Source organism: Schistocerca americana, chromosome 5 (assembly GCF_021461395.2).
Source record: "Schistocerca americana isolate TAMUIC-IGC-003095 chromosome 5, iqSchAmer2.1, whole genome shotgun sequence".
Classification (NCBI taxonomy): Eukaryota; Metazoa; Arthropoda; class Insecta; order Orthoptera; family Acrididae; genus Schistocerca; species Schistocerca americana.
Genome location: NC_060123.1, coordinates 204,661,067 through 204,686,760, shown reverse-complemented (window position 1 = coordinate 204,686,760; position 25,694 = coordinate 204,661,067). Strand labels below are relative to the sequence as shown.

Genomic DNA, 25,694 nt, shown 5'->3' with positions numbered 1-25,694 from the left:
AATTCTTTAACTTAGAAATCATGTGCACATAATAATAATGACAGAATGTTAAGGAGACTTAATAATGAATGGAGTAGATTGCGCTTTTAGCTTTTAAATCTACTTCAATGAAAAAATTTCACATTGTACTATTAGCTCAGTTGCTACACCACTTGGCGACGTACACCTACACTCCTGGAAATGGAAAAAAGAACACATTGACACCGGTGTGTCAGACCCACCATACTTGCTCCGGACACTGCGAGAGGGCTGTACAAGCAATGATCACCCGCACGGCACAGCGGACACACCAGGAACCGCGGTGTTGGCCGTCGAATGGCGCTAGCTGCGCAGCATTTGTGCACCGCCGCCGTCAGTGTCAGCCAGTTTGCCGTGGCATACGGAGCTCCATCGCAGTCTTTAACACTGGTAGCATGCCGCGACAGCGTGGACGTGAACCGTATGTGCAGTTGACGGACTTTGAGCGAGGGCGTATAGTGGGCATGCGGGAGGCCGGGTGGACGTTCCGCCGAATTTCTCAACACGTGGGGCGTGAGGTCTCCACAGTACATCGATGTTGTCGCCAGTGGTCGGCGGAAGGTGCACGTGCCCGTCGACCTGGGACCGGACCGCAGCGACGCACGGATGCACGCCAAGACCGTAGGATCCTACGCAGTGCCGTAGGGGACCGCACCGCCACTTCCCAGAAAATTAGGGACACTGTTGCTCCTGGGGTATCGGCGAGGACCATTCGCAACCGTCTCCATGAAGCTGGGCTACGGTCCCGCACACCGTTAGGCCGTCTTCCGCTCACGCCCCAACATCGTGCAGCCCGCCTCCAGTGGTGTCGCGACAGGCGTGAATGGAGGGACGAATGGAGACGTGTCGTCTTCAGCGATGAGAGTCGCTTCTGCCTTGGTGCCAATGATGGTCGTATGCGTGTTTGGCGCCGTGCAGGTGAGCGCCACAATCAAGACTGCATACGACCGAGGCACACAGGGCCAACACCCGGCATCATGGTGTGGGGAGCGATCTCCTACACTGGCCGTACACCACTGGTGATCGTCGAGGGGACACTGAATAGTGCACGGTACATCCAAACCGTCATCGAACCCATCGTTCTACCATTCCTAGACCGGCAAGGGAACTTGCTGTTCCAACAGGACAATGCACGTCCGCATGTATCCCGTGCCACCCAACGTGCTCTAGAAGGTGTAAGTCAACTACCCTGGCCAGCAAGATCTCCGGATCTGTCCCCCATTGAGCATGTTTGGGACTGGATGAAGCGTCGTCTCACGCGGTCTGCACGTCCAGCACGAATGCTGGTCCAACTGAGGCGCCAGGTGGAAATGGCATGGCAAGCCGTTCCACAGGACTACATCCAGCATCTCTACGATCGTCTCCATGGGAGAATAGCAGCCTGCATTGCTGCGAAAGGTGGATATACACTGTACTAGTGCCGACATTGTGCATGCTCTGTTGCCTGTGTCTATGTGCCTGTGGTTCTGTCAGTGTGATCATGTGATGTATCTGACCCCAGGAATGTGTCAATAAAGTTTCCCCTTCCTGGGACAATGAATTCACGGTGTTCTTATTTCAATTTCCAGGAGTGTATTTTCAGCATGTATCCCCGTCGGTACATACCAGGTGTCTCTCCTAAGAGTCGTCAGGCACTTTTCCCTTGGTGTTTCGTGAGATATCTGCAATTTTGTTTATGCAATGTGTAGCTGGAGTCACCCCAAACAAATATTGCTCATCGCATCTTTCAAGCGACGGCTTCTGTCGACGGAAAGCGTCTGTTTCCCGTTACAAACAAAATTATTTTTAAATCGGAATTTTACATGCCCATTCAACAGAGCAGTCTCAATTTAGTCTAGTGCGATTCTCTTTTATCGATATGTATTAACAGGATCAGTAAAACACGAAGAGTAACCGGTACTCTGGATACGCAGACGATCTTGTCATTGTAATACTTGGCAAATTTTAAAGTACATTCAGAGCCATGGCATAAGGAGCATTGAACATTGTGCAAAATTGGTGCAGGAAACAGGATCTAAGGGTCAGTCGTTGGAAGACTGTTGTAGTGCCATTTATGAGGAAGCAGATCCAACACACATATTGGAATCTCAAGCTTCTCGATGCAACTATTCCAGTGAAGGGGATAGTGAAATACCTAGGGGTAACCCTGAATGAGAAACTGTCGTGGACTCCTCATGTAAGAAACACCTGTTTCAAGTCGAGAGGTACTCTAATGAGTACCAGAAGAGCATGTACTGAATATACACCGCGGTAGTAAGACCTATGATCACCTACGGGGTTACAGTGTGGTGGAAAAAGGTAGAAAAGCAGGCGGCTCCTAATGAGCTTGCTAAGGTGCGGCTTAGCCGTTGCTGGCGGAATTAGCAGCAGCACACCCACAGCTGGGATGGAAATAATGCTGGACATGCCCCCATTACACCTGTGGGTAAAGCTGGAGGCAGCAGCTGGAGCACACAGGTTAAAGACTGGAAAAAACTGGTACTCACTCAGGTATCCAGGATTTCACATTAAAATACTGAGTGAGGTAGACGTATGTATGGTTGGGGAATTGCCGGCTCACTATGTAATAACTCCCAGCTGCTTCAACAAGTCTTTCAGTGTAGTAATTGGAAGTAGAGAGCTCTGGGAGAACAAATTTCGACACCGTACTGGGGACATAGTCTGGTTCACTGACGGTTCGAAAATAGACCAAGGTGATGGGGCCGGGGTATACGAGGTGCAGCCAAGGCTGAAGAGTGCAATCTCTCTAGGAAAGATGGCCACTGTGTTTAATGCAGAAACATCCGCTATCAGGGTGTGCGTGGAGGAGAATTTACGGAGGTGCTATAGAGGTCGTAGCATTTTCGTTTATTCAGACAGCCAAGCAGCCCTGAAAGCACTGGCAGCCTCTACAACAAGATCACAGATTATGACAGGCCATGGGAATTTCAAAACCCACCTACATACTATACAGTGGGGATAGTAAAAGGAGACCCAAAATGCAGGATGTGTGGTACGAGCTAGGAAACTTCATCACACTTGATCTTCGAATACGAGGCATTGGGGATTAAAAATACACAGAATATTCGGATCAACCAGACCTGAAGAAATTGTGTCTAGCAAAACACTTGTAAAGGATCTCCTTGCACTGTTACAAGGGCATTTGTTGGCTTTACTAGAGACACAGGGAACGATACCGCGCAATAAACCCTGTTTCGGTGAGGGCAGCAGCGGGCTTGACCAATGTTGTTTTTGCTTCCCTGATAAAATCGATCGATCAATCAATCAATCAATCCGGTACTCCAGCAACTACATCACCGCCGTGGCACACGCTGACTGCTAGCGCCATGCAGAAGCATTGCTCAGCCTTTGCTGGAGTACTGATTACTCTTCTTGATTTTACTGTCTGTTTTAATAAATGTCGATGAAACGAACATCGCACTACACTCATTGTGGACCACTCTGTCGAATAGACACGTAAACTTCCCCTTTAAAAATGATTTTGTTTGTAACGGGAAACAAACCGAAGGCTTACGGCAATACTACGCTTCGCATGAAACACGTGATGAGTGGTGTTCGTTTGGGCTGACTCCAGCTACGCACTGGAACACCAAATCGCATTTATCTGCCGAAAACACCAGAGAAAATGTGCCTGAAGTCTCGTAGCACAGGAGTCCTGCATGTACCGGCTGGTTATAAATAAACTTTCTCTATTAACACGTTATAACACGGAAACGAATTGCCGTACTAGCACCAAACTTGGTAGCATTAATATCAAGGACATGGGGAAGAGAAATAACGCAGAATCAATTCAACTGAAACACTTTTAATGTGCTGCTACGGTACATTATACCATTACATGGCCGGCCGCTGTGGCCGAGCGGTTCTAGGCGCTTTAGTCCGGAACCGCGCGACTGCTACGGTCGCAGGTTAGAATCCTGCCTAGGGCATGGATGTGTGTGATGTCCTTAGCTTAGTTAGGTTTAAGTAGTTTTAAGTTCTATGGGACTGATGACCTCATATGTTAAGTCCCATAGTGCTCAGAGTCATTTTGAACCATTGCATGCCGGTACCATTACTGCTACCAAGGGGGCTCAGTTTGGTGCCCATCAGTGTCAAGAAGAGTCTGAAAGCGGAGGACTGCATTCTGCACAGCAAAACGAAGCAAGTCCGTAGGTATGCTGGCTACCTCTTTGGATATGCTGCGCTTCAGTTCAGCACATGTGTGAATGTTTCCCTTGTAATTCCAGCCAGAAATCACAGGGAGTGAGATCAGGTTTCGTGCCGGCCAAGCATTTTGTAACGATCGGCTGATAATTCGTTCGCTTCCAAATGTGTTTCGGAGAAGCAAGTGAACTTCGGGAGCGGTGTGCAGTGGGCCCCAACATGCATGAGAACTGTTGAGTTCAGTGCAACTCTCTCGTGCAGGGCGGGCGTGACATGCTGCCGAAGCATATCGCAATAACACTGGCCAGGTCCACCTATTCAAAAAAGAATGGGCCAATGGTGTAAGTAGCCGTGAAGCCACACAGTACGGTGACACGTTCACCATACAGAAGAACTTCATGCACTGTGTCTGGAGGTGAAGATTTCCACACTCGGCAATTGTGTGTGTTCATCTCACCCGTCAGAGAAAAATGAGATTCATCTGTCAGTGGGATGGCCCAGGGCCAGCCCTCATGAACTTCAGTCCTCGCTAGGAAGTGGGGAGCGCAGTTAACACATCGTTGTGCGTCCTGTGTGCAAGCTGCTGTACGATATGGATCTTGTACGGATACCATTTGAGGATGGTTCGAAGCACGGGATGTTCAACTGTCGCGACACAGCACGCACACTGCCTGACGATCGAGAAATGCGCGCAGCGTTGTCTCCCATAGCAACAGCGATTTCGTCAACCACCTGTGGTGCATCCGGTCGTCGGCCTCTTCCCGGAGCGACGCCCAGTTCTCCAGTGTGTTGGAATTACATCATCGTGATCCGCACAGCAGGTGGAGAAAAGGACCTTTCCGTAATGCTTTCAGCCGGCGATATTCTAGAGCTGCAGCTGCAGCATTACTATTGTTTTGATAACAGAGCTTCACCAATAATGCCCTGCTCCTTTTGTCCAGGCCCATGATGAAACATAAACAAGTGCACTGCTACTGGTCGGGTGTATGAGACTATGAATCACGATGGCTGAACACGGGACACGATGGCCATAGTTGGAACCGGACGGTGGCGCTGTGACGCATGGAAATCGTGCACCCCATACTCATACGGTAATTAGTTTCCGTGTTATAACGTGTTAAATAGTGGAAGTTCAGTTATAACCACCCGGTTTATAAATTGCTTAATAAATTCAAATGCGTCGCGCTCGCATTCTACTTCATCGAAACCAAATGACATTATAGTTAGAAAAGATAGTCTTTTCTGTGTTATTCAGACCAACAAAAGAGAAAGCAAGTGTCATTACAGTTACAGAAAAAATATTCTTCTTTCTGTAATTCAGTTCAACAAAAGAGAACGAAATTAAAGCCAGCCGCGGTGGTCTCGCGGTTCTAGGCGCTCAGTCCCGGAGCCGCGCGAGTGCTACGGTCGCAGGTTCGAATCCTGCCTCGGGCATGGATGTGTGTGATGTCGTTAGGTTAGTTAGGTTTAAGTAGTTCTAAGTTCTAGGGGACTGATGACCTAAAGATGTTAAGTCCTATAGTGCTCAGAACCATTTGAACGAAATTAAATCAACGATGTGACATACCGAGTTATGGCAGCTACTAAGACGCAAAGATTACTCAGCGAATGCAAACGTATTTAAATACTAGAGAAATCGTTGTAAGATGTTAAAACTGGGAAGTATATGTATCGCACGCACCGGTAATACTTTATTTATCAATAAGACAATTTGCATCTAAGTACCAAATTTTAATTTAATGAAAAATAACAAGGCGATATTTTATTAAAAATAGGATTCATTATTTCTTAATTAAAATTTATATTTGTTAATAAATATGGAATTTATATAAAAGTGAAAAGAAATATTGCTAATGGCAAGATTGGAACCAGCAACTTCACAATTATCAGACCTTTACGATACGTGCTTAGCTACTGACGATTCTGTTACTTACTTGTAAAAGTTTTGTATTTAACAGCTCTCGGATATCTTCTAATCTTTAAAGACAGTTTTTTCCGAATTTTACTAGAATTGCGTCGTCCCGCTTTAGGAAATTGATGTTGTGGCAATTACCTGCGAATTTTATACGTACGAAGAAAATCGAAGAGGGCAGAGTTGTCAAGAGGGTGAGCTTGTTAGTTGAGCGAAAACAGCTACAGTAGCTGCCAAGAGTCCGCGGAACGCGGACCACAGCGTGTATACGGCGACCGAACCTCGCCTCACCGGTCTTGGTTTCCGCGCAACAAGTGACACAGTGGTCGCGCAGTACGTGGAACATTGCCTGTTTGTATCACGTCTTACTATGATACTAACAATGACCCATAAAACTCTGAACGTTGCTGTCTCCGTAGCTACTATTTACAAACGTGTAATTTAAACCGATCTGCACACAGTAGGTTTAAATACATCAGCTAAATGATACAACAACAAAAATTCTGTTTAAAAAAATTATTACTCGTTGCTGAAACTCACTGAATAAATTATGTTCGTACATCTGTAGAAAGAATGACGTTTCTTACGTTTACCTGTATAAATGAATATTTCTTTCACTTGTTATTTTTTAAGTTACAGAGAAAAATGCGTTATGTGAAACGCCTCGTATAAGTACGTTCATACACCCATCCGACGACTCTTCTTGAAATCAAGAATTGCCAGCGCTTTTTTTTTTTCCTCCAGTCGTTGTAGACCTCTACCTCTCGTTACTCCAGGGTTCTAAGATAAACTACCTCCATAACGAGAACAAGTTCTTTGTCTAATCTCTGTCGAATCTAAAAGGCATCTCATCTGGCCAAGATGCAGTTACGCATTTAGGCGATTTTAATTGATTCGCTATTCCACGATCACGTATCTACTGTTTCGACGTTCGCGATGGTTGAAAGGAAGAATTTTGTTACAATCTTCCGCGGTGAAACAATTTCGGAAGACTGAATTCAATATTTCGGTCTTCTTTCGGTCATGTTCGTTTGGATGTCAGCACGGGCAGTGAGCGACTGAATGGATGATTTCGATCAGTTTACTGATTTTACGTATGACCAAAATTTCGTTGGATTTTTAATCAGATTGGTAGGCAAAATATTACTTTGTAATTCAAAAACTGTTCAAATGTGTGTGAATTTCTAAGGGACCAAACTGCTGAGGTCATCGGTCCCTAGACTTACACACTAGTTAATCTGACTTAAATTAACTTACGCTAAGGACAACACACACGCCCATGCCCGAGGAAGGACTCGAACCTACGACGGGGGGGAGCAGCGCGAACCATGGTAAGGCGCCCAAGACCGCGTGGCTGCTTTAGTTTTCGAACTAGACTTATACTTCGCTTAAATCTGTGATGCTCTCTTTACTTTCGTTGTAGCTCTCTAACGTGGCTGTTGACTCACGGTGGGTCTTTCACATATCTCACAATCTTGCTCAACACATTCTGGTCTAACGTACAGCGCTTGAGACTTCTCTATATCGTCAATTAGTCCGACATGGTAAGGGTCCCATATTGATAACCAACACGGAAGAAATTTTTTAAGATATTTATTTACCATTGAACAGTCTCACATAATAACACAAAACAAACTCTCTTTAAATATAATTATACACATTACAACACTTTCACATTTCATTCTTTTGTACGGAAATCTGCAAAAAAATTGTCGGCCGAGCTATTTATTAGATGACGCATTCGTAGACTTCACAGTACATTTCTTTTTTTCACGTAAGGTTTGATGTCAAATTATTTGGAAATTTGTGGTAAGGTCTTATAGGACCAAACTGCTGAGGTCATCGGTCCCTGAGCTTACACACTACTTAATCTAACTTAAACTAACCTACGCTAAGGACGACACGTGCACCCCTATTAATATAAGTTTTACACATCGGAATTTTGAGAAAATTCGTGCACGTAAACCTGTAATCAGGGTGACGAGTTACTTTGTCGGGTTCATTACAAAAGTACATGGGTTGGAACTTAAACAGCGGCAACACTGCTGTGGAGACATTTTGCATTGGCATCTACTATTGTCGCTGATAACACACGTTGTTGACGTACCTACCTTACTTCCGTCCACACTTCATTGCTGGCACTACACATGACGGCAGCTAACATTCTCCAGACTTTCGCCAAACCCAAACCCCTCTGCAGGGTTGCTATAGGACTGTGATTCATCACTCTAGGTTACTCCTTTCCAGTCATCCACTGTCCAGTAGCGTCGGTGCGTGGCGGAGAGTAATTCTGTTACCACTAACTGATCCCCCCCTTCCCTGTTCCACTCGCCAGTGGCACATGGGAAGAATGATTGTCGGTAAGCCTCTGTATTAGCTTCAATTTTCGAATTTTCTCAGCGTAGACTTATGTAGGAGGAAGTAACATGTTGCCCGACTCTTCCTGGAAAGTACTGTCTCGAAATTTCACTAGCAAACCTCTCCGTAATGCACAACATCTCTCTTGTAGCGTCTGCTACTGAAGTTTGCTGAGCATCTCTGTAACGCTCTTGTGCCGACTTCACGATCCCATTACGCAACACGCCACTCTTCGTTAGATCTTCTATATTTCTTCTATCAATCCTGCCTGGTAAGTGTCTCAGATTCATGAACAATACTCTAGAATCGACCGAACAAGCGCCTTGTAAGTCACTTCTTTCGTCGATGAGTTACATTTCCTTAAGATTCTTCCAATGAATCTCTATCTGGAATCTACTTGTCCTATTATTTGTTCTATGTGGTCATTCCACTTAAGTTCGTTCTGGATTGTTACTCCCGGTATATCCCTCTATTGCACAAGAACAGTAAAACTAAGAATTTTCCAGTAACAACTTTGGAATTATACTTCATAGTGCCCATGAATGAAAAATAGATGATAATAAACTTTCTAGTATATATATTTTGGAAAATATCACTCTGTATGTTCAAATATACACTGCGCAAATACGGATGTAATGAGTACGTACATATTAGTTCGTATAAGGTACTAAATTTTTGGAGAACAGAGTTCAAAATTGATGGTACATCAATAAACTAAGACTTTAAAAGAAATTTTATTTATTAAAAAAAAATGAAAATAAAAACATTATAAAAGTTGGGTATACATTAGTTCGCAAAATGTCACTACTTTGCATTTACATATTTCCAGAATTTATACATTTGGAAAATTGTAGAAACAATTTCTATCTGGTACAAAACACAAATAGGTGTCGCATTTGGTACACATTACTTTTGTTATTTTTTGACATTTATTATATTTACATCTGGCAGATTTTTCACAGCAGTTAGGCCAGTGATCGATTCTGCCCTTCCTGATGTCAACATTTGCTGTATTTGGCTGCCTTCTCTTTTTGGTGCCACTGCCTGGTGAGCTATCCAGCGGTTGTCTCTTGGATGGTTTTCCTGACCAGCATAAGGATTCAGCAATATCAAGCTTGAAATCAAACAAAGCCATCTGGGTTTTCTGTTCAATACTATTTTCATGAGAGGCTCTCTTGTAAAGTAGCCAAGCAACAACACAACTCATGTCCAGTAAATGGAAGAACAGTCTCATGTAATATTTCTTTGACCTGATTTTCGTTCTGTATAGAGCTAATGAGGAGTCAGTAGTGTCAACAACTCCCATAAACTTGTTGTACTCCTTCACAATCTTTGGGCATTGTATTTGGATATGTTGCTTTGTTTTTTTGTCATATCTTGCAACCTGGCTTTCTGGGTATGTACCTGAAAAGGTGCCCAGAAGGCTGACACACCTGTTGTCTTTCCACTTCACAGGAATCACGTCATATTCAGAAACTGATGCAGTGGATTCAACAGATGTGCCTCTTCCCTGCTTTTTCATTTCAGCATCAGATGGCATCTTATTGTTTCTCACTCTATTCAACTGTACTGTTCCCAGACTGTGAATAACACATTTTACCAGCCCAACTTGAAGCTCTGGACTGCAGAACCAGTTATCATAGAACAGTTTATGATTTTTGTACTTTGGTATTCTTTCAGCCAATCTAAGCACTACATTTCCACTGGCGTTTACGTTAGGAAGATGACTGGGTTGATTGACGGGTCCAGAATAACTTCAAAATCATAAATAATACCACTGGCACCTGCTACGCAATATATTTTGTAGCCCCACTTCTTTGGTTTCTTGGGATTATACTGTTTCAAGCTGCTGTGACCTTTGAACGGCACAATTTGTTCGTCCACTGCAAGGTGTTCTTCAATTGGTATTTTTCATAAATTTTTTCGCAGCATTTCACTTACCATTCTAACCTTGAACAGTCTGTCAGGTGCAGAATGCTGCTGAATATTGTCAGCAAAATGTAAATATCTCTTTATTTGTTCCCATCTGCGTAGCGTCATTACATCAGACACTTGTTTCACACCACATTTCTTGTTCCAGTATCTACTGTTCCCAGGTATAGCAATCAGTGACATTTAGAATGCAATACCAATAAATTGTTCAATTTCAGTAGAGGTAACACTGAAGGTGTTGGCCACATCACACTTCTTCGAATACAGATTTGTTTGATGACATATGTAGTCAATGATACTTGAGTCAAAAATCTTTTACGTGGTTGTTTCCGGCAATTTGTTATCAATAGTTTAGCTGTACAGTAGTGGATTTCCTTTCCCATACATGTGCAGTATGTTACATTTATTTACGGTCAGCGTCAACTGCCAGATACAACAGTCATTAAATCTTCTTTAGGCCATTTTTCAAATCGATACTGTCTTCTGGCGTTGCTATTATATTATAGGCAACCTCATCATCTGCGAACAGTCTTAGGAGCCTCCGATGCTTTCTACTAGATCATTTATAAACATTGCAAACATAACAGACCTATCACACTTTCTTGGGGTACTCCGGAAATTGCATTTACATCTGTCGATTTTGCTCCGTTAAGAGCGACGCGCTGGTTCTGTTTGCAAGGAAGTCTTGAATCCAGTCGCAAATCTGATCGGATACTAGGTAAACTCGTATTTTTTTCACTAAACGGCAGTGCGAGACAGTGTGAAATGCCTTCCTGAAGTCAATGAACACGGCATCAGCCTGAGCGCCGTTGTCTGCGGTGCTGTTGATCTCGTGGAGAACAGAGTGAGCCGAGTTTCGCAGGATCTCTGTTTTGCGGAATCCATTTTGGTTTTTATAGAGGAGGTTTTCATTCTCCAGGAACGGCATAATTTTTTAGCATAGAACACGTTCCATTATGGTACGACGGACTGACGTCAACGATATTGGTTTACAATTCTGTGCATCTGTTGTAGGATCCTACTTGAAAACGCGAATGACGTGCCCTTTTTTCCAGGCGCTAGGTACCCTTCGTCGCTCCAGCGAACTACGATAAACTCTGCTAGAAAGGGAACAAGTTCTCTCGCATAACCTCTGTAGAATCTTACATGTATCTCATCTCGTCCTGATCCCTTGCCACTACTAAGCGACTGTAGTTGCATTTCTATTCCGCAATTATTTAATTCAATATCTGCCATTTCGACGTTCGTATGACAATTGAAAGCAGGGACCGTGTTACGATCTACGGTGGTGAAACAGTTTCGGGAGACCGAATTCAGCATTTCAGCTCTCTCTCTGTTTTTTTTCCGTTTCTGTACCTGTATGGTAGCTGAGTGACTGAGTAGATGGTTTCGAACTACTTACCGATTTTCCGAAAGACCAATACCTCTTTGGGACTTTTATCAGATCAGCTGACAAAATTTTATTTTCAAAGTCATTGAACGCTTCTCTCATTGCTCTCCTTAGGCGCTCTTGACACGCTCAGATATTTGCAGCGACTCGTCTGTACAGAAGGTGTTTGCACAGACAAATCGTAGCGTGTGAATGAATCACCGACTGAAAAGTTTGTATGTCTTACTACTACTGTTTGTGTTCGGCCTGTGAGAAGCCTTGGCGGCTCTTGAATTGATGCAGACCAGATGATCAGACCAGGTGAAGAACTGTAGTACTTCATATATGGCACGACATGTTTCCAGAATAATCTAGCTCAGGAGTGAAGTTGCTATCACATAAGGAAATTCAAGATCAGCATAGCTTCTGCTAGTGTTAGTATAAGTCTTTCATAAGCATTTATCAATTTGCTCATTACAATGTCATTTATCGTCAATTATTGTGTAATATAATGCAACAAACAAACAAAAAATAACTACTTTTTCGAAAATTTAGCTCCTTCAAAAGAAGTTGCGAAGGCGTTATTCTTTTCAGAAGCCATTCTTTAGTCCATCTTCTCCATACTGATCGTTTTCTGTCAAAAGCTTCAAAAATAATAGCACTAGACACAATAATTATCTTATAAGCAAATTTAATTAATTCGGCCATGGTCAGGAAATAGTCTTCACACTCCGACTGCTGATTCAGGACTGTGCAACAGCTGCATTGGTTGGAAGGTGTTGATGTGCAGACGGCCGTTGCGAACATGGTCCATTACGGTCATTTTCGATTCTTGCATCTTTCGTTTGTCTGCTAGGCCGGCCGTGGTGGCCGAGCGGTTCTAAGCGGTGCAGTCCGAAACCGCGCGGCTGCTACGGTCGCAGGTTCAAATCCTGCCGCGGGCATGGATGTGTGTGATGTCCTTAGGTTAGTTAGGTTTAAGTAGTTCTAAATTCTAGGGGACTGATGACCTCAGATGTTAAGCCCCATAGTGCTCAGGGCCATTTGAACCATTTTTTTGTCTGCTAGGTTTTGACTTCGCTTGAATCTGTGATGCTTTCTTTGTTTACTTAGCAGTTTCCTAACAAAGTTATTAGACCACGGTGACCCTTTCCCGTTCTCTAACACCTAGTTCGGGACATAGTTGTCTAAGGTATATTAAAGGATGCTTTTTTTCCGTTTGTAGTCCGCATCTTCGTCCTCAGCACTGAATATCTGATGTTGATTACTCATATATCCTGCAATTTGTATTCTGTGACTCTTGCTGAGCAAAATTGTTTTCCTACCTTTCTTAACATTCCTTGTAAAACCTGTGGTCACAGTCGGTACCTGTGGTCACAGTCGGTACCACAGCCTTATGATCACTAATAGCTTCCTCTGCGTTAACTGATTCGATAAGTTCAGAACTGTTTCTTGTTAGCTGGGTTGAAACATTATCTTCATGCGTCGTTCTGTAATTATCGGACAAGACCTTCAGAATATTGTCAGACGAATAAGCCTTGCAAGTTGGAGTCACTATCTATTACAACGGCATTATCAGAAAAGTTACTAACGATATTGGGCAAGTTCTCTCTGAAGCACACTGTTAGTACATCTGACTCCAGGCGGTCTATAAAAACATCCGATTACCATTTTTTTTTATTGGCGTTTGATACTTGACTTCACCCAGATTAATTCACATTCAGAGTCCTCGAGAACTTTTCCAGATATTACCGAATTCTTTACTGGAATAAATACGCCGCCGACATTGGCGACTAACCTATACTTGAGATAAATATTTCAATCTGAACTTTGGATTTCGTTCCTCTTCACTTGCGGTTTCAACCAACTTTCTGTTCCTAATACTATCTAGGCATTAAATCTCTCAATAAGCGATATTAATTCTGAGACCTTTTCTTGGATCCACCTGCAATTCACTAATATAATAATAATCTTTTCGATGTCCGATCTACGAGGACGAGAATTCTCCGAGAACATTGTGGCTGATGCATCTTAAGTTTTGGCTGGCAGTTCGTATCTGGTCCCAAAGGAATGGGTGGGGGTTCCTCTAACGTAAAAGAAGGGAAAAAACCATGTGCGCGCCACACGTACTCTGCTACCTTAGTACCTGCTTCCTCCGTGTTGTGCACGCGTAACCCATTAAAGGGTGTACTAGAAGGTCGAGAAATTTGCATCCGATACGATAGCAGAATCGTCTGAGATTTCCACTGTGCTACAAACCAGAGGACAGCGACAGACTTTGGCTTAGAGGCTACAGTTAGTCAGCTTAGCCTTTACCTCATGTGTGACGCTAGTTGTGTTCTCCAAATCAGCCATCCGCCAACAGAAACTGAGGATTACCACAGTACCAAAGCGGCAGGCGTCGTTCGTGCCGACATGTGCCACTGTTTGCAGCCGGTTGCACCCATAGCGGCCTACAGGGCCTCCCCGTCAAACATACCGCACTCTTTCCCGCCCTGCGTGCAATTTCCTTGAGGGGCTCCATTACACGCCTAACGTTGGACCTCCCAATGACTAGCATAGCTACCCGCTGCACTTGTCCTGACTGGGCAGAAAAATCGGCCACTGGCCCAACAGGAGAAGCATTCAACACTAGGCATCACCTCGTACCTGTTGCTAAGGCATAAAGAGCCAGTCGTGCGGTCCGTGCTCTATTTCGCCCAGCTACATGCGAATCCACCTCTGTCCGCCATTCACTCTCGAGAGAAAGCAGTCTGGTCAGATGTTGTATATCTGAAGATACAGCAGCAACCAGGTCACCAGAGGATTCCAACAGCACCAGAGATGTCGCAGATCTCGTCAACGGCGCCCCGGTTTCGCCGCAGCTTTGAGCATTAAACAGAAGCCTGTCAGCCGTGGCCAACACAAGTTTCAGTTGGTTACGTACAGGAGCCAATTCTCCTTGTTTCCGCTCGCGACAAGTACAGTCCCTACCCATACTGTAATTACAAACAGACCTCAGCAAAAGAGAAAATCACACGATTATGGCGCTACTGAGGTTGGTATGTACGCAAAATATAAACGCGGAGAATTAGGAAAAAAAAAAAAAAAAACACGAAAATCTGCGCTGCAGAGTTCTCACTATAGCCTAAGATCGCAAGATCCGCAAGCTCTTAAAACAAAAATGAATTTCCCTACTGAAAATGGATGTATCAACCGTTCCTTTTTAGTAGAAACTCCGCTTACACGAAAGCTACTGCAAGAAATAATTACGCAAACTCTAAAGCATTGATCTAAATTACACGCTGTGTATTAACAAGAAATTTGAACGGAGTCACTTGACGTGGCGCTTCTTGCGGAAGGAAGCTGCCCGAGGAAGTTGCTGTTACCCAAAAAACTTGGAGTACGAATAACCACTAGTCTGCTCAGAGGTAAGGTTGGATACCACTAAACTAACTGTGAACAACCGATAAGCTGCTGCTGTCGATCTCCACTCTGCTAGGAGCCTGGTGCTCTGCTGAATATTTACTGTTTGCAACAGTCACGGAATCGAGCTACACTAGCGACTTCTGCGGCGGAAAGCTAAACTACGAAGTAAATTCACTCAACACAAACTATCGTAAACGAGACTAACTCATTCAACAAAAATAAACAGCAGCACTAAAACAGCTAAATTATCAGATACTGTTCACTTGTACTCAGAAGTACACTATGTGATCAAAAGTATCCGGACACCCCCAAAAACATTTTTCATATTAGGTGCATTGTGCTGCCACCTGCTACAAGGTACTCCATATCAGCGACCTCAGTAACCGTTAGACATCGTGAGAGAGCAGAATTGGGCGCTCCGCGGAACTCACGAACTTCGAACGTGGTCAGGTGATTGGGCGTCACTTGTGTCATACGTCTGTACGTGTGATTTCCACACTCCTTAACATCCCTAGGTCCACTGTTTCCGATGTGATAGTGAAGTGGAAACGTGAAGGGACACGTACAGCACAAAAGCGTACAGGCCGACCAGGTCTGTTGACTGACAGAGACTGCCGACAGTTGAAGAGGGTCGTAATGTGTAATTGGCAGACATCTATCCAAACCATCACACAGGAATTCCAAACCGCATCAGGATCCACTACAAGTACTATGACAGTTAGGCGGGAGGTGAGAAAACTTGGATTTCATGGTCGAGCAGCTGCTCATAGGCCACCCATCACGCCCGTAAATGACAAACGACGCCTCGCTTGGTGTAAGGAACGTAAACAGTGGACGATTAAACAGTGAAAGAACGTTTTGTGGAGTGTCGAATCACGGTACACAATATAACGATCCGATGGCAGGGTGTGGGTATGGCGAATGCCCGGTGAACGTCATGTGCCAGCGTGTGTAGTGCCAACAGTAAAATTTGGAGGCGCTGGTTTTATGGTGTCGTGGTTTTTTTTTTTTTTCATGGAGGGGACTTGAACTCCTTGTTGTTTTGCGTGTCACTATCACAGCACAGGCCTACATTGATGTTTTAAGCACCTTCTTGCTTCCCGCTGTTGAAGAGCAATTCGGGGATGTGCGATTGTATCTTTCAATACGATCGAGCACATTCCAATAGAATACCTTTGGGATATTTTGGAACGCCGACTTCGTGCCAGGCCTCACCGATCGACATCGATACCTCTCCCCAGTGCTGCACTCCGTGAAGAATTGGCTGCCAATCCGCATGAAACCTTCCAGCACCTGACAGAACGTATGCCTGCGAGAGTGGAAGGTGTCATCAAGACTGAGGGTGGCCAACACCATACTGAATTCCAATATTACCGATGGATGGCGCCACGAACTTGTAAGTCATTTTAAGCCAGGTGTCCAGATACTTTTGATTCAATAGTGTAAGTTTGGATACCACTAAAATAAACGTTGTATACAAACTGTGTACAAGAAGAGATAATCTCCTCCTCGTGCTGCTGCTGCTGCTGCTGCTGCTGCTGATGATGATGATGATGATGGCCTCCGTTCTGCTCGGAGGCTGGAGCTCACGAGCTCACACAACCACCCTCTACATTGCTCGGAAGTCCCTGACCGCCAGTCCATTATGTCTGCCTGGTCTTGGTTTAACTGTTGTTGTTGTTGTTGTTTGCGTTTCCATTTTACAGTCACACCACCAACAGTCGATTTAACGAGCTTTAGAAGTGTTGAAATCTCTGTGGTGTGTCAATTGTAGTGATATCTTATGGTATTTATGAAAATGACGTACACTGTTATGAAAATGATATACTCTCTATCAATTTATTGCCGGCTCATGTTCAAAGAAGTAATAGTAAAGCGTTTTATTTCCGTATGCTTTCAAAACAGTGACGTAGTACATGTGCACTTAAGTTTTGGCCAAATCATCATCATCATCTTGAGTCGTGTGACATTAATTACTTGATAAAGACCTCCTCCAGCTTTGTTCAACATTACAGTCTTGAGTTACGCACACATTCCTTGCTGCTGCATGTTGTTTAAAGTCATCTACTAACATGCCATTACTTTGTCGTCTCGGTATTTCTTTCCACCTGGATACATTTTCTACCCGTTTCCGTTTCACTTTCATTACACTCTTAAACACGCCTCCCACTTAGGTCTCTTCTTTCTGTTCCTGAATCTACTAGTAATTTCCAACTGTCCATTTCTAGCTGAGAAACTATAAATTTTTGATTGGTTGTCGCATTAAAAATCGGTGCGTCACTGCCACACGTCAAAACATGTGACGCATACGGAGTGTGCGCTTTCTGTTTCGTACACATAGGAAACTTAATTTGGAAAACCGTGCTTAGTTTACCAAAAACTAATATTGTGGGGAAGGCGAAACAAAGACTGCGCTTTGTAGGCAGACCACTTAGATTCTTAGAAGATGCGACAAACTCACTAAAGAGACAGCCTACATTACACTTGTCCGTCCTCTGCTGGAATATTGCTGCGCGGTATGGGATCCTTACCAGCAGAATTGACGGAGAACATTGAAAAAGTGCACAGAAGGGCAACTCGTTTCGTGTTATCGCGCAATAGTGTTGAGTGTGTGTCTGATATGATATACGAGTTTGGGGGGGGGGGGGGGATGGTAGTCACTGAAACAAACGCAGTTTTCTTTGCTGCGAAATCTATTTAAGAAATTTCAATCACCAACTTTCTCTTCCGAATGCGTAAATATTTTGTTGACACCCACCTACGTAGGGAGAAATGATCATCATAATAAAATAAGAGAAATCAGAGCTCGAACGGAAACATTTAGGTGTTCCTTTTTCCCACGCGCCATTCGAGAGTGGAATGGTAGAGAAGTAGTATGAAAATGGTTCGATGAACCCTCTGCCAGGCACGCGTATTCCTCGCGACAATTATTCTTTCATGATCAACGCCAGAAGAAATTGGAGAATCACACGTATTATTCTCCGCCGCCGCCGCCGCCGCCTCCTCCTCCTCCTCCTCCTCCTCCATCTTCTTCTTCTTCTTCTTCTTCTTCTCACCACAACAGTACTGTTGATACGAAATTTCATTGTCTGGCTTCTCTTCAGTTATGAAGTAACTGCTATCGTGATGTAATCTAATGAAAGCTGTAGAACTGACGTGTATGTTGTTCAATATTCTATGAGTCAAAGGGTTTCTCAAAATCTCTGAATCCTATGAAAGGTGGTAGTCCATACATATTGCTCCCTTCTACAGTATAATCACGACGTGCAAGTGGTCCATTGTATTCTCTCCGTTCCTAAAACGAAATAGACTCTTTTCCTGGCTAAAGTGAAATTTTTTCCTTAATACTGTGCGAAGTTGTATAATCTTACGAAATGCAGAATTTTATATAGTATCGCAACGTGTCTCCGCTTTTAAATTTGTTAAGTCAGTGTATCGATAGTTGCCGATTCTTAGTCATCTGACGAGACAGACGCGTGTGACATGGCTAAGTAAACTTTTCGGCGAAGTAATTGATAATATTCATATTGGGTCTCCAGCCGGAACGTATCATCTTGACATAATATTTCGGCCACGTGGGCCGCCGAAGTATTGTGACAAGATGACGTTATGTTCCGGCTGGAGACCCGATATGAGTATCAGACGCGGGTGGCAGTTTGTCACAACGCAGACCAACAGTCTTCTCCTCGACGGTCGAGGGAAGGTCGCCATAACAGTTGCCTGATTTTCATAACATGATTGTGTGTTGCCGTGCTCGGCACTCCTTATCCGTAACTAATTTATCTCCCATCTTTTTCACGAAGAATGTTTCTTGACATTTACTCCGAAGTTCATCGATTGCGTTTGGCGAGATTAGAGATTAACGCGGTTATTTAAAGCACGCACTGTGGGTAACATTGCTTGGACTGCGTTCACTAAACGCCGTCATATCACGCAAATGTCTAGAAGGCAGAAATGCTGAAAATAGAAATACTATCCATTCCAGTTTTCCGTAGATTTTTGTCACCATTCTGATCTTGTCGTCTATAATCTTGTGGAACAATAAGTGTTTTGTAATACTTCGAGAAATAACAAATATTATCATTAATATCCTAACTTACTTTTTACTCTGTGTCTGAAAGAAAATATTCTATGAACGAAAGTGTGCCAGTTAAAGGATGCCTAATAAATCTGTAAACAGATATTTAAAAATGAAGTACTTTCTTCATAGGCATGTCAGATCCAGAATAACTTTCCCATAAAGGAATCGTCACAAAAGACGCTGTCAGATGTAGAAGAAAACTAGGAGAATACTTTCTTATCGGTATGAAGGCTGAAGAACAAATATGGAACAAAACGTAATTGTCGCGTGTTTCCACATTTGACACACCAACCAGTCAGCATCCTCCCCGGACAACGCTTAGAAATCTTGAATGGAGATCGGCTAATTTTATTCCGTTTCTCAAAAAAAAAAAAGGTGCCCAATTCCTTGAGACATGCTTAAAGAGGGCAAATTCATTGTTTTTTAATACAGACCACAATGTGTCTATAATATTCCAATACGGAGAAATGGACTTCAGGAAATACGCTTTAATTCATTCTCATAATCGTCATATCATCCCAGCCTTGTGAGGGAAGCCACTTTGTCTTTGAATGTGCAACCTCCTGCTGCGAACAATACCTTAAATGTTAAATAATTTTACTCTGCTACATCTACATATTACTCTGCAGTTCACAATAAGAGCTTGGCAGAGGGTTCATCGCCAAGCTATTTCTCGATGATAATGATGATGATGATGATGATGATTGGTTTGTGAGGCGCTTAACTGCGCGGTTATCAGCGCCCGTACAAATTCCCAACCTTTGCTCAGTCCAATCTCGACACTTTCATGAACGATGATGAAATGATGAGGACAACACAAACACCCAGTCATCTCGAGGCAGGTGAAAATCCCTGATCCCGCCGGGAATCGAACCCGGGACCCCGAGGTCGGGAAGGGGGAACGCGACCGCGAGACCACTATTTCTCGACTGTTCCAGTCTGTAACACTTAAATCTTTCTCCATGCGAACTATGATTTGTCTTATATTATTATGACGTCTTTCCTGCCTATGTAGGTGGGCACCAACAAAATATTTTCACACTCTGGAGACAAAGTTGGTGATCGAAATTTCATGAGAAGATCCTGGCACAACGAAAATAGCCTTTGCTTTAATGGTTGCCATTCTAATTCGCATATCATATCCGTGGCACTCTCTTCCCTATTCCGCAATAATACAAAACGAGCTGCCCTTTTTCGAACTTTTTCGATGTTCTCCGTGAATCTACCTGACGCAGATCTCGCACAGCGCGGCAGTTATCCAGAAGAGGGCGGACAAGCTTAGTGTAAGCTGTCTCTTTAGCAGCCCCGTAACATTTTATCAGTGTTCTGCCAGTAAATCGCAGTATTTGATTTGTTTTCCCCACAACATTATCTATGTGATCTTTCCGGTTTAAGTTATTCGTAATGGTAATCCCTTCTGATTCAGTTGAGGTCACATCATTCAGATTACTGTGATCTATCGTGCAACCGAAATTTAGCGGATTCCTTTTAGTACTCGTGTGAATGACTTCACACTTTTCATTATTAACAGTCTATTGCCACTTACCGCACCATACAGACATCTTGTCTAAATCGTTTTGCAATTGGTATCGTTCATCTGATGTCTTTACAAGACGGTGAATGAAGGCTTCATCAGCAAACAGTCTTAAGAGGGCTGCTGAGAATGTCTCCTAAATCTTTTATGTACATCAGCAGAAGGCTTATAACACATCCTTGGCGAACGCCAGATCTGCTTATGTTTTACCCGATGATTTTCTGTCAGTTACGACGAACTGTGACCTGTCTGTCACGGAATCACAAATCGAGTAACTGAGACGATACTGAGGCACGCAATTTGATTATAAATCGCTTGTGAGGTACGGTGTCCAAAACCTTGTGGAAATCTAAAAATATGGAATCAATTTGACATCCCCTGTCGATAGCACTCATTACTTCCTAAGAACAACGAGCTAATTGAGTTTCACAAGACTGATATTTTCTGAATCCTTATTGGCTGTTTATCAATAAATCGTTCCCTTCGAGGTAACCCATAATGTTCGAACACAGTATATGTTCCAAAATCCTACTGCGAATCGCGTTAGCGATTGGGTCTGTAATTTAGCGGATTACTCTGATTTTCTTTTTTTGGTGTTGGTATGACTTCTTCAACTTTCCTGTCTTTAGATACAGATCTTCCGACGAGCGAGCAGTTGTACATGATTTCTAAGAAGCTATTCTATCAACATACTCTGAAAGCAACCTGACTGGTATACAGTCTGAACTGGAGGCGTTGCCTTTATTAAATGATTTAACCTACTTCGCTACACCCAGGATATCTACTTCTAAGTTACCCATGTTGACAGTTGTTCTTGATTAGATTTCTGGAATATTTACTTCATCTTGTTTGGTGAAGGAGATTCCGATAACTGTGTTTACTATGTTTTAGTGCCACTGTCATTTGCGATACTGCCATTGTTATCGCAAAGAGAGGGTACTGATTGTGTCTTTCTCCTAGTGTACTTTACATACGACCAAACTGTCGTTGAATTTTTTGCCAGATTTTTAGAAACAGTTACGTTGTGGAAACTATTAAAAGCATCTCGCATTGAAGTTCGTGGTAGGTGTCGAGCATCTATAAAACATCGCCAATCTCGGCGTTTTGCGTTCTTTGACATTTGGCATGCTTTTTTCGTTGCTTCTGCAACAGTGTTCCGACGTGTTTTGTGCATCTTTGGGGACCCACATCATCCCTTATTAGGTTATTTGGTATATGTCTCTCAATTGGCGTCAATACTATTTCTTTGAATGCAAACCACATCTGGTCTACACTTACATAGATTGGAAGGAGTGGAGATTGTCTCTTAGGAAGACGTCAACGAATTTTTATCTGCATTTTTAAATAGATATCATCTGCGTTTATTTTTGGTGGATTTTGAGGTTATGGTATTTAATCTCGCTACAACAATCTTGTGGTCACTAATCCCTGTATCTGTCATGCTTCATATTTGCTCAGGCTTATTTATTACAAAGAGGTGAAGTATACTTTCGCAGCCATTTACACTTATAGTGGTGTCCTGGGCTAACTGTGCAAAATAATTTTCTGAGAAAGCATTCAAAGATATTTTGGATGACGGTTTATGCCTACAACCGATTTTAAACATGTATTTTCGCAAACATGCCACCAACTGTAATTGTAAGAGTGGTGTACCTAATTGAAATGAGACTCAAGTTTTCTTTGAACTGTTCAGCAGCTGTATCAATTAAGTTGGAGGATCGGTAAAAGGAATCAATTATTAATTTATTCCGGTTGTCAAGTATAATCCGAACCCGTACTAACACATAGAAACTATCTACTTCGCCTTCACCACAAGGTAAACTACTTCTAACAGCAATAAACATTCCGCCACCAACTTTCTGAACACGGTTTGGTCCTATGTAAATGGTTTTAATTAACATTTACATCTTTATCTATAATCTAAAAACAACTGTGAAGTGCGTGGCAGAGAGCACTTCCAGCAGTACCATGCATTAGGGCCTCATCTTTCTCAGCAAGCATATGGAAGAAGGATCACTTAAATGCCTCTGTGCGGGCTTTAATTAGTCTCGTCTTATCCTTGCGGTCGCTACAGAAGCGGCACATAGGGAGTTGTAGTACATTCCTAGATTCAACACTTAAAATTTTTACATAGACTTTCGCAGAATAGTTGGCGACTATCTTCCAAGCGTCTGCCACTTCGGGTTTTTGGGGATGTCAGAAACGCTCTAAGTGGAGTTAAAAAAAGTGTATGAGCATTCATGTTGCCCCTTTTTTTTGCATACGTTTGCATACTTTCAATATTCCGTGTTACAACTATCTGCTATGCGCCCCCACACCCTTGGGTAGTGTTCTAGGATGGTTCACTTAAGTGTTTTGTGAGCAACGTCCTTTGTAGGATTTTCCCAGTATCTCTTCAGTCAGCCGGCCAGAGTGGCCGTGCGGCTCTAGGCGATACAGTCTGGAACCGAGCGACCGCTACGGTCGCAGGTTCGAACCTGCCTCGGGCATGGATGTGTGTGATGTCCTTAGGTTAATTAGGTTTAATTAGTTCTAAGTTCTAGGAGACTGATGACCTCAGAAGTTAAGTCGCATAGTGCTCAGAGTCATTTGAACCATTCTCTTCAGTCACTGACCTCTGCCAACGGCGTTACCTAACCTGAGCCTATTTGATCTTCCATCTCATATCCCAACAAATTTTTACACTCAGATTTTTATATGAGTCGCCTGATTCCAGTTAGCGTTTATTGATATTGCATTCGTAGAATGTTATGCTTTTCTTTGTTTCGTGAAGTGTACAGTTTTAAATTTCTGAGCATTTAAAGCGAGTTGCCATTCTGGCCACCACTGTGAATACTTATCAAGTTCTGACTAGTTCAGGTTTTTCATAAATTACTTCATTGTAGATATCAGCATCCACTGCGAAACGTCTGAGGTTACTAATAATATTGTGTACTATGTCGTTAGTATGCAACGTGAACAGCAAGGAACCCAAAACCTTCTTAGAAGTTGTGTGGCTGACTGCGTCCTGGCGCAGCATGCATTGTGGCACATTTCCTTGTGCAAACAAATACTTCTGTCAAATTGAAGATATCGTCCCTCCTCCACCTCTCGGCCAGTTGGGTAAGTTATAAACGGCGGTAAAAGACGTTTTCATACTCGTCAGAAGAACTGGCGCAGATTGCACACTTGCCAGGTCTCCAAACTGCTCACTTGTGCTCGTAAGTTATATTCAACCAAGTCTAATTTACGAATTTAATGTAAACAAGCCATTAACCTGTGCTCTGACCACTATCGTAACAGGCCGTATATTTAGCCGTATCTTAATTACTATAATTTGTGTGTGTGTGTGTGTGTGTGTGTGTGTGTGTGTGTGTGTGTGTGTACACACACGCACGCATCGCACAGCCGGATCAGCAGCCCATCGTTTACAAAAGGACCGCTACAAATGGCTCTTGTATCGCAGGCAAAATCTTGCCTCCTTAAACGACGCCACTGCGTTTACAGTAGTGAACGAGCTACATGGTCGACACAGCCATTTTATTTGAATTATTTACTCAATTCTCTCTTCTCCATCACGGCGGCTCGTTCAAGTATTGCGGCTCGTTCAAGTATTGCGCCTAGGAGCTGACACAGCCATAATAACACACAGCAGACGCCCCATCACATGTTCTGTGCACCTACATAAATAATATGCACGAAGAGTCTCTCATAGTAAATATATAGCATCTGTCTGTCACAGTATTTACTCATTGTATAGGGTGAACATTAATAAAACCGACAAACTTCAGGGATGGATTCCTGACCGAAAATGGAGGAAAAATGGTCCAGTAACATGTATCCGGAATATCGACCATACTTCCTGGATCATCTGTACTGGGTAAATTACAACGTTATTAAAGCTGGGAACGTTTGTTGCTGTTACGGCTCTTAAATTAATTGCGTGACGTATATTCTTCTCAAATTTTCGGATTATGCTTTTCAAAAGGCTTTATTTTTGTGAATTGCTATTTCTTGGACGTTAAGCTAATGTAATGTACTATTCACTTATGTAAACAAATAAGAATAATAGTAATTATTATTATTATTATAGTTATTGTTACATTCATCAGAAGCTGACTACGACACTCGTCGAAAGGTCGCAGTATATTAACCGTAGCAACACCAAGGCATTTTTCCATAACGCACATTACCAAGAGGGGGGGGGGGGGTACTTTATACTCACCCTTAAAAAAAATAAAAAATAAATCATTAATTGCTGTTGACTTCATTAACAACATACTTTTTAAAGGGGTATTGATGTGTAAGTATGGTCCAGACCGTGAAAGTACCTTGTATCACACTCTTAGCAAAAATGGTTCAAATGTCTCTATGTACTATGGGAGAACATCTGAGGTCATCAGTCCCCCAGACTTAGATCTACTTAAACCTAACTAACCTAAGGACATCACACACATCCATGCCCGAGGCAGGATTCGAACCTGCGACCATAGCAGCAACGCGGTTCCGGACTGAAGCGCCTAGAACCGCTCGGCTACAACGGCCGGCCACTCTTGGCAATATCCCACATTTTCTGTAACGTGTGTTACCAAGCTTGGACTACTTCATGACCATAAAAAATTTAAATAATACAAATTTGATTAATTGTTGTTGACGTTAAGTCACAACACACTATAATTTTCATTGTAGGATGCGACAATTGCTACTAAACTTAAATGTTAGCGTTAGGTTTAACTGTAAAATTTAAAACATTTATAGAATGTGGTAGAATAAATCGTTAAAAAAATGGCTCTGAGCGCTACGGTACTTAACATCGGAGGTCATCAGTCCCCTAAAACTTAGAACTACATAAACATAACTAACCTAAGGACATCACACACATCCATGCCCGAGGCAGGATTCGAACCTGCGACCGTAGCAGTCGCGTGGTTCCGGACTGAAGCGCCTAGAACCGCCC

The 25,694-nt window shown here is 43.0% G+C and overlaps 1 protein-coding gene across 1 annotated transcript in view; it reads left to right on the top strand.

Annotated features, from left to right (window-relative positions):
* Nucleotides 1-25,694, top strand: part of LOC124616098 (alpha-catulin) — a 185,853-nt gene that overhangs the window by 38,919 nt on the left and 121,240 nt on the right. The gene's annotated exons all lie outside the window — the stretch shown is intronic.